Consider the following 13,483-nt stretch of genomic DNA (forward strand, 5'->3'; position numbering starts at 1 on the left):
GTCTTCATTACATGATCATTAGTAGTAGTAACTATGTCTTAAAGTTATGAATGTCCTATGAATCCATCACCTCTCTTAAATGAAAAATGTTTTAATTCAAAAGAACAAGAAGTACATGAGTTTCGAATTTATCCTTGAACTTAGTTTAATTATATTGATGTGGTGACAATGCTTCTTGTTTTCTGAATGAATGCTTGAACAGTGCATATGTCTTTTGAAGTTGTTGTTTAAGAATGTTAAATATGTTGGCTCTTGAAAGAATGATGACTAGGAGACATGTTATTTGATAATCTGAAAAATCATAAAAATGATTCTTGAAGCAAGAAAAAGCAGCAAAGAACAAAGCTTGCAGAAAAAAAATAGGCGAAAAAAAAAATAATAGAAAGAAAAAGAAAAAGCAAGCAGAAAAAGGCAAAAGCTCTAAAACCAAGAGGCAAGAGCAAAAAGCCAATAACCCTTAAAGCCAAAAGGCAAGGGCAATTAAAAAGGATCCCAAGGCTTTGAGCATCAGTGGATAGGAGGGCCTAAAGGAATAAAATCCTGGCCTAAGCGGCTAAACCAAGCTGTCCCTAACCATGTGCTTGTGGCGTGTAGGTGTCAAGTGAAAACTTGAGACTGAGCAGTTAAAGTCAAGGTCCAAAGCAAAAAAAGAGTGTGCTTAAGAACCCTGGACACCTCTAATTGGGGACTCTAGCAAAGCTGAGCCACAATCTGAAAAGGTTCACCCAATTATGTGTCTGTGGCATTTATGTATCTGGTGGTAATACTGGAAAACAAAGTGCTTAGGGCCACGGCCAAGACTCATAAAGAAGCTGTGTTCAAGAATCATCATACTGAACTAGGAGAATCAATAACACTATCTAAACTCTGAGTTCCTATAGATGCCAATCATTCTGAACCTCAATGGATAAAGTGAGATGCCAAAACTATTCAAGAGGCAAAAAGCTATAAGTCCCGCTCATTTGATTGAAGCTATGTTTCATTGATAGTTTGGAATTTATAGTATATTCTCTTCTTTTTATCCTATTTGATTTTCAGTTGCTTGGGGACAAGCAACAATTTAAGTTTGGTGTTGTGATGAGCGGATAATTTATACGCTTTTTGACATTGTTTTTAGTATGTTTTTAGTAGGATCTAGTTACTTTTAGGGATGTTTTCATTAGTTTTTATGTTAAATTCACATTTCTGGATTTTACTATGAGTTTGTGTATTTTTCTGTGATTTCAGGTATTTTCTGACTGAAATTGAGGGACTTGAGCAGAAATCAGATTCAGAGGTTGAAGAAGGACTGCTGATGCTGTTGGATTCTGACCTCCCTGCACTCAAAATGGATTTTCTGGAGCTACAAAACTCGAAATGGCGCGCTTCCAATTGCGTTGGAAAGTAGACATCCAGGGCTTTCCAGCAATATATAATAGTCCATACTTTGGCCAAGAATAGACGACGCAAACTGGCGTTCAACGCCAGCTCTCTGCCCAAATCTGGCGTCCAGCGCCAGAAAAGGAGCCAAAACCAGAGTTGAACGCCCAAACTAGCACAAAAGCTGGCGTTCAACTCCAAGAAGGACCTCTACATGTGCAACACTCAAGCTCAGCCCAAGCACACACCAAGTGGGCCCCGGAAGTGGATTTATGCATCAATTACTTACTTCTGTAAACCCTAGTGACTAGTTTATTATAAATAGGACCTTTTACTATTGTATTAGAGATCTTTGGACGCCTGGTTCTTAGATCAGAGGGGCTGGCCATTCGGCCATGCCTGGACCTTTCACTTATGTAATTTTAACGGTAGAGTTTCTACACTCCATAGATTAAGGTGTGGAGCTCTGCTGTTCCTCAAAGATTAATGCAAAGTACTACTGTTTTCTATTCAATTCTTCTTATTTCGCTTCTAAGATATTCATTCGCACTTCAACCTGCATGTGATGAACGTGACAATCATCATCATTCCCTATGAACGCGTGCCTGACAACCACTTCCGTTCTACATTAGACTGAATGAGTATTTCTTAGATCTCTTAATCAGAATCTTCGTGGCGTAAGCTAGAATGATGGCGGCATTCAAGAGAATCCGGAAAGTCTAAACCTTGTCTGTGGTATTCCGAGTAGGATTCAATGATTGAATGACTGTGACGAGCTTCAAACTCGCGAGTGCTGGGCGTTAGTGACAGACGCAAAAGGAGGGTGAATCCTATTCCAGCATGATCGAGAACCGACAGATGATTAGCCGTGCTGTGACAGAGCATGTGAGCATATTTTTCACTGAGAGGAGGGGATGTAGCCACTGACAACGGTGATGCCCTTGCATAAAGCCTGCCATGGAAAGGAGTAAGACTGATTGGATGAAGATAGCAGGAAAGCAGAGGTTTAGAGGAACGAAAGCATCTCTATTCGCTTATCTGAAATTCTCACCAATGATTTACATAAGTATTTCTATCCCTATTCTATCAATTATTATTCGAAAACACCATTATCAATTTATATCTGCCTAACTGAGATTCGCAAGGTGACCATAGCTTGCTTCATACCAACAATCTCCGTGGGATTCGACCCTTACTCACGTAAGGTATTACTTGGACGACCCAGTGCACTTGCTGGTTAGTTACACGGAGTTGTGAACCATGGTCTTGGCATCATGTTTTTGACGCCATTACCAGGGAAAGAAAGAGCAATGAATTTTACATAATTAAAGTGTAATCACGATTCCGCGTACCAGAAGGCAATGGTCCCCACGTCTCAATCAAGCTATGCAACGAAGATCTTTATTTATTTTTTATTAAACTTTTATTTCATTTAAAAATAGGAAAAGATATTATTTAGTTTTCGGAAATATATTTTACATTAATTAGGATTAGATATAAAAGGGAAAAGAATAAGCCCTTCGGGCTTTTCTCTTCTCTTCTACCTCATTCCACACTTTATAGTTTTATAGAATCCTTATTTTCTCTCTGAACCATGAGCAACTAAATCTCCACTGTTAAGGTTAGGAGCTCTGTCTATTGTATGGATTGATATATTACTTTTCTATTTTAATTCATGTACTGATTTCTATTTCAAGAATTATTTTTGTTCTTTATCTTATGAATTTGGGTGGAACGGAAGTATAACCCTTGTTCTAATTGAGTTTTTGTAAAACTTGAAAAAGCTCTTTACTTGAACAATAGTTTGAAAATAATTTCTCCCAAACTTCTAATTATCTGGACATAATGGGATACGTGACATATAATCCTCTTATATTTGGGTAATTAGGGTTTCTGTGGCATATAAACTTGAATTGAACTTAACCCTCTGATTGGAATCAATTGACCAAGGAATTGGCGGTTGATGAAGGTTAAAGGATACTAAAAAGGTCTAAGGAATTAGAGTTTAGTCACATATAGTTTGCCATGAATTGAATCTTGCATGATTAAAATAGTTAGTAAGAAAAGTCAATCCGGAAGATAGATATCTCTGAAACCTTAACTGTTTTCTCCATATATATTTTACCTCAATCTACTGCTTATTTTCTGATTCTCTGAATTACTGTTTGATACATTTTAACTCTCAACACTCTTTTCTGTTTATCTAACTAAGTAAATTACTTAACCATTGTTGCTTAGTCCATCAATCCTCGTGGGATCGACCCTCATTCACTTGAGGTACTACTTGGTATGACCTGGTGCACTTGCCGGTTAGTTTGTGGGTTATAAATTTCGCACCAAGTTTTTGGTGCCGTTGCCGGGGATTGACTATGATTGACAACTATTAGTTGTTTGATTGCTTAGATTAGGAATTTCAGTTTTATTTTTATTTAATCTTGCTTTATAATTTTCCAAAATTTAGTGCTATTATTTTTTCTTAATTTCTGAAATTAAGTTTGGTGTTACCTAGTTAATTTTATTTTAATTTTCTTTATAAATTTCGAATTTTCTAGCTTAATTTTAGTCATCATTTTCGAAAATTTTTAGCCTTAATTAGTTAGTGTTTTATTTTATTTCTTTACACAGGTTACCTCACTGGGAATTCTCTACTCTCTAACGTAGAGAATCCCACTTTTCTTATCTTCTGTCTGCTTATGAGCAGGAATAAAGACAAGGAACCTCTTACAGATTTTGATCCTGAACCTAAAAGGACTTTGAGGCGGTGCTTACAACAAGCTAGACTTTACAAGGCTAGTGAAAACCTGAGTGAAACTTTTGAAAGGTAAGCTGCAGAGTCCACCATGGATCATAATCATGCTGTTAATGCTAATGTGGCAAATCTGAATGAGAATGAATAACTTAGAAGAGTGCTTGGCTCATACACTGCCCCCAATGCAGATCTTTATGGCAAAAGTATTGTGGTGCCTCCTATAACTGCAAGCAACTTTGAACTGAAGTCTCAGCTAGTCACTCTTGTGCAACAAAATTGTCAGTATCATGGACTTTCTCAGGAAGACCCAAATCAATTTATTTCTAATTTTCTGCAGATTTGTGATACTGTGAAGACGAATAGAGTGAATCCTGAGGTTTACAAACTCATGCTCTTCCCATTTGCTGTGAGGGATAGAGCAAAGTTGTGGCTAAATTCTCAACCCAAGGAGAGCCTGGACACTTGGGATAAGGTGGTCACTGGATTTTTGACTAAATTTTTCTCACCACAAAAGCTGACTAAACTAAGGGTGGAGGTTCAGACCTTCAGATAAAAAGATGGTGAGACCCTCTATGAAGCCTAGGAGAGATACAAGCTGCTGACCAGGCAATGCCCTCCAGACATATTTTCTAAATGGACCCAGCTGGATATCTTTTATGAGGGCTTATGTGAAATATCCAAAATATGTTTAGATAATTCTACAGGTGGTTCATTGCACATGAAGAATACACCAGAGGAGACTACTAAGCTTATTGAGTTGGTTGCTAACAACCAATATCTTTACTTATCTAACAGGAATCCTGTGAACTCTGGGACCCCTCAGAAGAAAGGCGTTTTGGAAGTAGATGCTTTTGATATTCTTCTTGCTCAGAATAAAATTTTCTCTTAGCAGATGAATTTGATTACTCAACCATTGAGTGGGATGCAGGTTTCATCTGTTAATACTCAGAATGCACCTCAAAAGGCTCCTTATGACATGATTGGTAGCTCTATGCAAGGTGATAATTATGATTATGCTCAATCTCCTTGTGAACAGGTCAACTACATGGGAAATACTCCTAGAAACCCCAATAATGATCCATATGCTAAGACTTATAATCAGGGATGGGAAAATCACCAAAATTTGGGGTGTAGAGAGCAATCTCAGAGATCACAAAATTTTAACAATAATTCTTAGGACGGTTCCCAGCAGAATAATTATAATAATCACCAGTTTCAGTCTCATCAACAACAACCACCTTAGCAGGCAAATTCTCAACCCCAGAAGAACACTGATTTGGAAGCACTACTAGCTAGTTTTATGCAGGAGACTAGAGCTTCACTCAGAAACTTGGAGGTTCAAGTAGGCCAGTTGAGCAAACAAATACCTGAGAGGCCTCCAAGTATATTTCCTGGTGATATAGTGGTGAACGCAAGAGAATACTGCAAGGCCATTCAATTGAGAAGTGGTAAAATAGCTGGTTCTGAGACTAAGGTCAATAAGGAGTTGGTTGAAAAGGTAACTCTAGAGGAGAAGAAAGAAGAGGTGAAGCATGTCCCTCCTAGGCGTGCAGATAACCCATTCCCAGTCTCTCTTGATACTCATCCTACATTGCCAAAGGCTCCTAAGTACAAGTCTAAAATGCCATATCTTCAGAGACTTCAAAAGGCTTCCAATGACAAGCAATTTTCTAGATTTTAAGAACTCTTCAAGAAGCTTCAAATCAACATTCCTTTTGCTGAGGCTCTTAAGCAAATGCCTCTCTATGCTAAATTCATGAAAGAACTGTTGACTAATAAGAGGAATTGGAAGGAAAAAGAGACAGTGGTGTTAACTAAGGAATGCAGTGCTATTATTCAACATAACCTTCCTGAGAATATGCAAGATCCAGGAAGCTTTGTAATTCCTTGCACCATTGGATATATCACTATTCAAAGAGCTTTGTGTGATCTTGGAGCTAGCATCAACCTCATGCCACTTTCAGTGATGAAAAAGCTCCAAATTGAGGAGGTAAAATCCACTCGTATTTCTCGTCAACTTGTTGATATTTCTATTAAATTTCCTGTGGAGATTGTTGAGGATTTACTTGTGAAAGTGGGGCCATTTATTTTTCCTCCTGATTTTGTCATATTGGATATGGAAGAGGATCAAAAGTCCTCTATTATTCTTGGAAGACCCTTTTTAGCTACAGGTAGAGCTCTGATTGACGTGCAAAAGGGTGAACTAACCCTGAGGGTCAATGAAGAATAGGTGGTCCTTAATGTGTTTGAAGCTATTAAACACCCTAATGATTCTGAAGGGTGTATGAGAGTTGATGTTGTTAAACCACTTGTTCAAGAGGTACTAGAAGCTGAGGTACTTAATGAGATTCTGGATCGTCTCTCTCAGTATGAATTACTTGAGATTGATGATTCACCACCCCAGAAAGACATGGTGAGCACGCCTAAGAGAGAGGGAGAAGTCCCCAAGCTTGAGCTCAAGCCTTTGCCTCCTTCTTTGAAATATGTGTTCCTAGGTGAAAATGATTCATATCCAGTGATTATTAGCACTTCCTTGAAACCTGGTGAGGAAGAGACACTGATTACAGTGCTCAAGAGCCATAAAACAGCTCTTGGATGGACCATTGGTGATTTAAAGGGGATTAGTCCAACCAAGTGTATGCACAAGATCCTTTTTGAAGATGATGCTAAACCGGTTGTGCAACCACAAAGGAGACTAAATTCAACTATGAAAGAAGTGGTCCAAAAAGAGGTAATGAAATTATGGGAAGCCGACATTATATACCCTATTTCTGACATCCCTTGGGTGAGTCCTATGCAGGAGGTTCCCAAGAAAGGACAGATGACAGTGATTAAGAATGAAAAAAATGAGCTAATTCCTATAAGGACTGTCACAGGATGGAGAATGTGCATAGACTACAGGAGGCTCAACACTGCCACAAGGAAGGATCATTTCCCCCTTCCTTTCATTGATCAGATGCTTGAGAGGTTAGCTGGTCATGCTTTTTATTATTTTCAAGATGGATATTCTAGATATAACCAAATTACACTGGACCCTCAAGATCAAGAGAAGACGGCATTCACATGTCCTTTTGGAGTATTTGCTTACAGAAGAATGTCATTTGGACTCTGTAATGCCCCAGCAACTTTTCAGAGGTGTATGCTTTTAATTTTTTTTGATATGGTTGAAAAGTTTATTGAGATATTTATGGATGATTTTTCTGTCTTTGGTAATTCTTTTGAATCCTACCTTAAGCATCTATCTCTAGTCTTGAAACGGTGTCAAGAATCAAAACTTGTTTTAAATTGGAAAAAATGTCATTTTATGGTTACAGAAGGTATTGTTCTCGGACACCGGATTTCAAGCAAGGGGATTGAGGTTGGTAGAGCTAAGGTGGAGGTAATTGAAAAATTACTACCACCAACTAATGTTAAGGCAGTCAAGAGTTTCTTGGGTCATGCAGGATTTTACAGAAGATTTATAAAGGATTTTTCTAAAATTGCTAAACCATTGAGCAACCTACTAGTTACTGATGTTCATTTTGTATTTGATACTAAATGTCTGCATGCTTTTGAAACTCTAAAAGTAAACCTTACCTCTGCTCCCATCATAGCTCCTCCTGACTGGGATTTGCGATTTGAATTAATATGTGATGCTAGTGATTATGCTATAGGAGATGTTTTAGGACAGAGGCACGGCAAGCTTATGCATGTCATTTACTATGCTAGTCGTGTATTAAATAATGCTCAAAAGAATTACACAACTACAGAAAAAGAATTATTAGCTATTGTGTATGCTATTGATAAGTTTAGGTCCTATTTAATTGGTTCTAAGGTTATTGTTTATACTGATCATGTTGCTTTGAAGTACCTTCTAACCAAACAGGATTCTAAACCAAGACTAATCAGATGGGTGTTGCTCCTTCAGGAGTTTGATATTGAGATCAAAGACAAGAAAGGGTCAGAAAATCAAGTGGCTGACCACCTTTCCAAGATTGAACCTGAAGAAGGCATGCTACCACCCACAACTGTGACTGAGACATTTCTAGATGAGCAACCTTTTGTTATTCAGTAGGCTCCATGGTTTGCGGACATTGCAAATTATAAAGCCATGAATTTCATTCCAAAAGAGTACAGTAAATAATAAGTGAAGAAGCTACTGACTGATGCAAAGTACTACTTTTGAGAGGAACCATACCTTTTTAGAAGATGCTCAAATGGTATAATCCGGAGATGTGTCTCAGATGAGGAAACACAACAGATTCTTTGGCACTGTCATGACTCTGATTATGGAGGCCACTTTGGTGGTGAAAAGACAGCTACAAAGGTCCTTCAGAGCGGTTTTTACTAGCTAACTTTCTTCCGGGACTCAAGAGCATTTGTGAAGAACTGTGACAGATGTGAAAGAGCTAAGAATCTCCTTGCCAATCATGAGATGTCACAATAAGAGATCCTTGAGATTGAGTTGTTTGATGTGTGGGGTATTGACTTCATGGGACCTTTTCCACCCTTATATTCCAATAATTATATCTTGGTGGCAGTTGATTATGTGTCTAAGTGGGTGGAAGCTGTGGCTCTGCCCTCCAATGATGCCAAAGTGGTGATCAGCTTTCTTCAGAGATATATTTTTAGCCAGTTTGGTGTCCCAAGGACACTCATTAGTGATGGTGGAAGTCACTTCTGTAACAGACAGCTGGACTCACTTCTGCAGAGGTATGGAGTCTGTCATAAAGTAGCAACCCTTTATCACCCTCAGACAAGTGGACAGGTTGAGGTTTCTAACAGAAAACTCAAGAGGATTCTGGAGAAAATCGTCAGTATCTCAAGGAAGGACTAGTCTAGGAAGCTTGATGATGCTCTCTGGGCATACCGGACATCATACAAGAATCCTATTGGCATGTCCCTTTATCAGTTGGTCTATGATAAAGCCTGTCACTTGCCAGTTGAGCTGGAGCATAGAGCTTACTGGGCAATCAAGTTTCTGAACTTTAATGCTCAAGCTGCAGGAATAAAGAGAATGCTTCAGTTGAATGAGTTTGATAAATTCAGATATTCGACCTATGAGAATGCCAAGCTCTATAAGGAGAGAACTAAGATATGGCATGACAAGAAAATTGCCATCAGAGTCTTTGATCCAGGTCAGGGAGTGCTTCTGTTCAATTCAAGGCTCAAACTCTTTCCCAGGAAGCTAAAATCCTGGTGGTCAGGACTGTTTGTGGTTACCAGAGCATCACCGTATGGTCATGTGGAAATTCAGGAGGAGAATTCTGACAGGAAATTTACAGTGAATGGCTAGAGGTTGAAGCACTATCTTGGAGGCGAGATTGATCGCCAAAGGTCCACTTATCTGCTGAACTAGCAGAACTGACCATCAAGCTAGTGACGTTAAAAAAGTGCTTGTCGGGAGGTAACCTGATGTTTTCGTATCCTTTAATTTGATTTCTGTGCTATGCTTTTGTTATTTGTTTGGTTTTATTTGAGTTTCTACTGTTTTTCCTCTATTTTACGTGTGTTTAGATCATGCAGAGTAATTAGAACAGAAACAGGTACCTGAATACAGAGTTTCGGACACCTTGGAGTAGCTTAGTTCGGATTGGGTGGCGCCTAACTTCAAAACCTCAAGTTAGGCGCCACATATATGCTCAATTTGGAAGTTACTCACTGGAGGGGTGGTGCCTAACTTCACCCCTTGAAGTTAGGCACCAATGCTGCGTACAATTTTGATGTTACTCTCGGGAAGGGTGGCGCCTAACTTGGCTCCATCAAGTTAGGCGCCACACCAAGCATTGGAATTGCATTCAATTCGGGAGGCTTGAAGTTAGGCGCTAGGGATCCCAAGTTAGGCGCCAAACCAAGGAGTAGAGTTGCATCACATTCAGGACACCTCAAGTTAGGCGCCGTTGGTGTCAAGTTAGGCGCCAGGTTAGGGGTACGAGAGTGGAGTTAGGTGCCACAATGCTGAAGTTAGGCGTCAGGTGAGTGGTAAACGCACCAAGTTAGGTGCCAATACTTTCCAAGTTAGGCACTTAGGGAGAGAAACACATGAAGTTAGGCACCATGAAGGGATATAGCATGAGAAGTTAGGCACCATGAAGGGATATAGTACGAGAAGTTAGGCGTCAGCTTCGATTTGCTAGCCAAATCCAAACCAAATCACCTTATTTGATTAAGCAAATCCCTTTTGATTTGGTCCCCACTCCCATTAAAACCCTTCCAATCAATTCCCAGATACCCTCCCCTTTTTCAAAGCCTTCAACCCTGTAAACCATGCCCGTGAACTTTGTCCCCTTCCTCATCCTTCCCCAAGAACAACCCGTGATCCCTGCCTCTCTGCCTTGCCCCCCTTCCAGCCTATCCCCCTGTTTCCTTTACCCCTTCCCCAAGCCAACCCGTGACCTTTCCCCCCCAACACAACCCCAACCCAGCACCTATATAAAGACCCCACCCCTTCACTTCAACCACAACAAACTCCTCTTCCAACCAGAACTCAATACACTTCACCCCCTCCTTCTATACACACACAACTAATACAAATTCTTCCTTCTCTTCGAAGAACAAGCCTTTCCCACATTCCCTTCTCAACCACCATATATAACAACACTCACCCTTCCCTTTAATCCCAACCCCAACCATCAGACAGAACCCCTCTATCTGCCCCCTTCTCCCTCTCTCCCTCGTCCATTTTTATTCAGTCTATTTAAAAAAAATAAACAAAACAGAAAATTTTAAATTTAATTTTTATTTTCTTTTTCAATTTCTTATTTCATCCCCCTCTTTCCCCCTTTTGTATTTCTCTAATTTGCTCGGGGACGAGCAAAAATTTTAAGTTTGGTGTTGTTGCTTTGCTTGTTTGTTTTCTCTATTTTTTGTAATGGCACCCAAAACTAGTGCGCCCTCAAAGAAGAGGAAAGGCAAGAGCCAGCCACCAGTTCTCATGATACACACAGGTTTCAATCTAAGCTCCATGAAGAACACTTTATGATCATACCTACAAGAGGGCTGTGACTTCGGAAGTGATATTTGCATTGAAATCGGATGAATATCCGAAAATTCAATTTCAAATTGAGAGAAGAGGGTGGCATTTTCTGTGCAACCCGCACACGGAGGTTGGACAACTGATGGTCCAAAAATTTTATGGAAATCTCTGGGTCACATACAAAGATGTTGAGGGTCAATGAGAAGAATTATCAGAGTTATGTGAGAAGCAAGGTAATTGATTTCAGCCCAAGAAACGTCTGCTAGGCTCTCCATATGCCAGGTCCAGATCATATGTCTGCCTGTTACAGTGAGAGGATGCATAGAGACCAAGAACTGGATCTAGTTATTGAAGAAATATGCATCCCGGGTTCTTAGTGGAAGATAGGTGCAGAAGGGAAGCCAAACCAACTAAAGAGCACTGATCTTCTTCCTGTAGCTAGGGGATGGTCAGACTTCATCCGAAGGTCTATCATGCCAACTAGCAACCAGTCCGAGTGCAGTGTGGACCGGGCTGTCATGATTTACTGTATCATGAAGGGAGAAGTGGTGGAGGTGGAGGATATTATCCCAGATCAAGAAGGCTAGACTTCGTTTTCCACATCTGATTTACCGCCTGTGTGAAGCAGCAGGGATAAAGGTGCAGAATGACTTCCCCATTCATGTTGAGAGACCAATTACCAAGAAGACCATGGAGACTCACAGGGAATAGCACAGGGTCTCCAGAGAAGAGCAAGTTGAGGAGGATGCTCAACAGGACCAGCCACCATTGCTTCAGGGATACTACTTTCCACCTTAGGAATACTGGCAGCAGCTCACTTCCTCTTTTGAGCAGATGAGGATCACGCAGCATAGCCGCTACCAGCAGTACACTGCGTCTATTGAGGAGATGAGGGTGACACAAAACAACTGTTGGGAGTATCTCACCACCACCATTGATCAGATGAGAGCTGCTCAGGACTCTCAGCGCTAGGAGATTTCCCTGCTGAGATAGGATTATAGCCGCCTAAGAGGACCATATGGATCACAGCCAGAGGAGAGAGATCCCCACCATGGAGATTAAAGTAGCTTAGTTCCTTTCACTTCCTATATTATTTTTCCATTACCATGTTATGTTCCTGTTTTCTGCTATTTTGTCTTAGTTTCTGCATGATCCTTTGTTATTTCAATTCTTAAGTTCTAGTTTGATTTGCTATTTTAATTCTGATATTTGCTTTTAGTTCTGAAAAATATCTCATGTATTGCTCACTGAGCTTGAATTCAAAAGAAAAAGATGTATTGTATGAGAAATAGAGTTATATCAAAGAGTAGTCTTATTCACCTAATGTGGTGGTATTCTTTGTGATTCTGAATACATGACATGAACTGTGCATATTTGAATTTGAATCAAAGGATGTTGATGTATAAGGAACAGGAATTTAGAGAACTATTATGAATTCTCTAAAGTAAACAAAAGCTTAATCCTTGAAGCAAAAGAAATAGCAAAAAAAAAATAAAAGCAAGGTCCAAGGCTTTGAGTATCAATGACTAGGAAGGTCAAACATGATTAAAAGCTCAAAGAGTTGTTTTCCTAGTCATATGCTTGTGGTGTAAATGTGTCAAGTAATCCTTGAGACAGAGCACTAAGAGTCAAGATCAAATTCATTTAACAGAGTATGCCAAAGGCTTTGAGCACCACTGTCTGGGAGTAGCTGAAAGAAAAATCAGAACTTAAAGAGAGTTTTCCAGTTAAGTGCTTATGGTGTTTCTGTGTCAAGTGAAGCTTGAGACAAAACATTTAAAGTCACGGCTAGGCTCAGGGTGCAAAGTACCAAAGAAAAGAGAATTAAAGGAGATTTGCAGTGTTCAAGGATTAAACTGAAGTATAAAAGATCAGAGAATTCATAATATTATCCGGATTCTAATTCCGAATGACAGTGACATTCCTCTAATTCAAAGGAGAGTGAGATGCCAAAACTATTCAGGATTGCAATAGGTAAATCCCACCTTAAGAAGAGACATGAGCTTAATTGAACTCTCACTTCTCATGCAAATTCACATCTTAAACCTATATTAGTTTTGGTTGCTTGAGGACAAGCAACAATTCAAGTTTGGTGTTGTGATGCGTGAGCATCTTTGTTGAGTTTAATCAAGAATTAATTATATTTTAGCCACTATGGATGCTACTTTGATTCGTGTTCAATTCTGTTTATTTCAGGTAGCATTTGGATGAATTTGATGGAGTTTCTGTAGAAAAAGAGAAGAAAGCGAATGATGCTGTCAACCCTGACCTCCCTACACTCTAACATGAATAACTCGAGTTACAAAGGTCCAATTGATATGATTCTAGTGGCGTTTGGAAAGCTAACTTTCAGAGCTTTCCAACGATATATAATAGTTCATATTTCTTCTCCAGCAATTCGGGAAGGGTGGCGCCTAACT

The sequence above is a fragment of the Arachis ipaensis genome, chromosome B07 (genome assembly GCF_000816755.2).
Source record: "Arachis ipaensis cultivar K30076 chromosome B07, Araip1.1, whole genome shotgun sequence".
Taxonomy (NCBI): Eukaryota; Viridiplantae; Streptophyta; class Magnoliopsida; order Fabales; family Fabaceae; genus Arachis; species Arachis ipaensis.